This window comes from Urocitellus parryii, chromosome 7, assembly GCF_045843805.1.
Source record: "Urocitellus parryii isolate mUroPar1 chromosome 7, mUroPar1.hap1, whole genome shotgun sequence".
Taxonomy (NCBI): domain Eukaryota; kingdom Metazoa; phylum Chordata; class Mammalia; order Rodentia; family Sciuridae; genus Urocitellus; species Urocitellus parryii.
In genome coordinates this window covers 150,812,423-150,815,937 of record NC_135537.1, presented here as the reverse complement: position 1 = coordinate 150,815,937, position 3,515 = coordinate 150,812,423, and the positions used below count along the sequence as shown (strand labels likewise).

At 43.9% G+C, this 3,515-nt stretch overlaps 1 non-coding gene across 1 annotated transcript; it reads right to left on the bottom strand.

Moving 5' to 3' along the window:
* Window positions 1-1,493: 1,493 nt before the first annotated feature.
* Trnaa-ugc (transfer RNA alanine (anticodon UGC)) lies at window positions 1,494-1,567 on the bottom strand. The gene has a single exon. It is a non-coding gene; the product is annotated as a tRNA-Ala (tRNA).
* Between the last annotated feature and the right edge of the window lie 1,948 nt (window positions 1,568-3,515).

Sequence of the window (3,515 nt, the reverse complement as noted above, 5' to 3'; positions counted from 1 at the left end):
GTTGTTTCTGGAAACATCCCCTTGGGTGCTTTCCCTCAGGCAGCCAGTGGGGGCGCTCTGACATTCTCTTTTTCATCCCCACTATTTTACCTGTGGGTCTACCCTTTGGGCTGTAGGATAAGGGCGCAGAGATGAGAAGAAGCTAGCAATCCCACCAGCATTTAGAAAATAAATATTAAAATCCTAGATTGCATCTTCTGGGAAACCACTTTTGCTTTGCAAAATAAATCTATCCCCAAAGACAGGAACAAGGACACGTCCCCCATTCTCATTGTTAACTCCTGGTCCTCAAGGATGATTAACTCTGGAAACTGAGAACACATTTGGGCTAATCGGTCGTGAGATCTGATTAAGAGCTTTACAGAGAAGATTTGCATTACAGTTAAGAAAAGCTCCGGCAGTTTAGTAGAAGGCACATGTAAGGAATTTCTTTTTATCAGGTTATAAGAGAAGTTATACAAGAAGAGCTAGAAAGCACAGCCAAATGCACAGGAAAGGAAGGGGTGAAAACCGCCCTCTATGAATCCAAAGGAAAAAAAGTTGGCATACTGGTGAGCACATTTGAGAATCCCATGAGAACCACTGACTCACTACAAGGTGTAATGTGATGAGGTTAAACTAACCTGCAACCACAGCAACGTGTGACACATGTGGAGCTGGAAGGAGCTAATGGATGTCTGGGAACGTGTGTGAAGTAATGAAGTATTTGTAAGCCCTGCCTAGGATTTACAGTTCACCTCCTCTTAGGTTTATCGGGCTCTGTCCACTCGAAATGCCCTTCCTTGTCCTTTCCACCTCCAGGAATACATGCTTATCACCTTATTCTAGAGCTAAGTAAAATCTCACCACCTGTAGGAAGACTGCCCAGAATGACACCACTTAACTATAATCTTTTTTCCCCCCAGTACTGGGGATTGAACCAGGGGTGCTCTACCACCAAGCTACATGCCCAGCCCTTTTTATTTTTATTTTGAGTTAGGGTCTTGCCAAGTTGCTCAGTCTGGCCTCCGATTTGTGATCCCCCTGCCTCAATCCCAAGTAACTGGTATTGCTGGTGTGTACTCCCATGCCTGGCTGTAATCATTCTTTGGTACCCATTCCAAATGTGTGTTTCCTATACATTCTAGGGCAACACACATGGCATTAATGATATATTTCTTTTCCTCAGTGTTGGGGTTCAACCCAGGGCCTTGTGCATGCTAGGCAATTGTTCTACCACTGAGCTGTATCCCCAACCCAATAACATTTCGGGGGGCGGGGGGGCCAGTGTGGGGTACCAGGGATTGCACCCAGGGACACTTAACCACTGAGCTACATCCCCAATCTTTTTTATTTTTTATTTAGAGACAGGATTTTGCTGAGTTGCTTAGGGCCTTACTAAATTGTTGAGGCTGGCTTTGAACTTGCTATCCTCTTTTCTCAACCTCCTGAGTGGCTGCAATTATAGGCTTGTTCCACCATGCCTGGAACAAATTGTTTTGTTTTGTTTTGTTTGGGTGGTGCTGGGAATCGAACCCAGGGCCTTGTGCATGCAAGGCAAGCACTCTACCAACTGAGCTATATCCCCTGCCTGGCACAAATTTCTTAATGGTCATTTTCATGCCATTTTTCACATGTTTGGTTTGTGTTCCTGAATCAGTTGTGAACTCTTTTAAGTAGGACTATTTTGGAGAAGGAAGTGTGGTGTAGTTGTTGCATTTTCTCTTAGATATCCTAAGGAAGTGCTTCTTAAACCTCACCAAGCATGTAGGGATCTTGTGAAAATGTGGAAGTTAATTCAATACTCAGGCTGGGCCTGAGATTCTGCATTTCTAACCAGCTCCCATATTTTGCTGCTGGTTTCAATCCCACACTTTAAATAGTGAGGCTTTGTAACACCCAGGATAGTGCTTCAAACATAAACCAGAAAGTTTAGATTGGTAGGAGTTTCTAGGAAAGTTCCCCTTCTGAGGCCTGAGCTCTCCAAACAAATGCTACCTTATAATAAGGTTTGCCCCCTTTGATCACTAGACTGTCCCTTAAATTAATGGAAGGCCTGAGGCCATGACTTTGTTACAGTGCGGTTGTTTGAATCTGTGTTTAAATTCTAGGAATACATTTGGTTTTGCTAATGTAATTTGAGAGGATTGGTGAGTTATTTTTGAGTGTGCATGGCCCAGCCCTGTAATGCTAGGTCACTTTTGATAAGAGCCACAATTATGCCAGCTAGCTTGCATATAAGCTGTAACCCCCCTTCTGGACTAGAGGACCTCACTTTTCTCCCTAGGGGCTTAAGTAGCTAGAGGCAGAAATAAAGCTTCCTTTTATTTACCTGTATCCCTGCAAGTCTCCATTTCCTGTGTAAAGTCCTGCTCTAGCAGGGGCAAAGAGATCCTTCTTAGTTTCACATTTGAAACTAGGGGAAAAAAATGTCTTTAACCATACTAAATGGACTTCAATCAATGCTTTTTAATAGGAAGGACAGAGAGGACCGATAAACTAGCACCAGTGAAACCACAGAGATGTGGACTGGACCAGTTAAGTCTCACAAGGCCTTGGTTTACTTGTCTGTAAAATCAAGGTATTGGGCTGGAAGATTCCTATCAGCCCTAGAAGTCTGTGATCCTAATCAATGTACATACCAGGGGAAGGGCACAGGGACAGGCATTTCACAGCTGGCTACTTCACAGCACAGTGTGATAGGGAGTCTCTGTCTCTTGGCCGACCTTTTCTGGTCTCAGCTTGCCCTGATAGGGTACTAAGTTCTCCCTTCGTAGAAATTTCTGGGCTTCACATCCAACTGCCTGTTGTATGGAAAGATCTGAAAAGACATGCCCTGTACTGCCACCTAATGGTTCCTGTCCTATCTAAGCAATTCTTCAGGACTGACGCTGTAGGATCTCTGGGCCCTCTCTACACAACCCACCAGTTCACAGGACAGAATAAAAATAGTGCAATTCCAGGTGGCCCCTCATTCATGGAATTAGAGACTATGACTAAGAATTATAAGGTCTTTATAAACTTTGTAATTTCCCCCTTATTGTTATTTCCTGTCTGTTTCCCTGCAGTGATTAACAGTAAAACTCCATAAACAGAAAAGACCAAGGTGTTTGTTTTCAAGGACAGCAAGGAAGCAGAGAACTGGGGAGACAGGCCCCCCGCGTCTGAGGCAAACACTGCCTGGATATGAAGTGGGTGGGAGGGGCTGAAGAATTGACAGGAAAGAAGGCATTTGTTTGGAAAAGGAAAGAGGGGGTTGGGAAGCCAAGTTGCCTTCTAGTTAGAAAGAAGGCGACGGTTAATAGCATAATCATTCTTTCCTGTTTTGTCTTTAGATGTACAAGTCTGTTTTCAAACCAGGAAAATGAAGCAACGTATAGTTATCAGATAGTGCTACTACTGTTCAAGGCTCTTTGCAACAAACAATACCATTATAGAGTAAAGAATCCTAGGTATAAATATCTATAGAAGGGTCAGGCAGATAAGGCCTCTGAGTGGAGGCTGCCAAGGTGAAGATTCCAGGCAGGGGTGGTGAC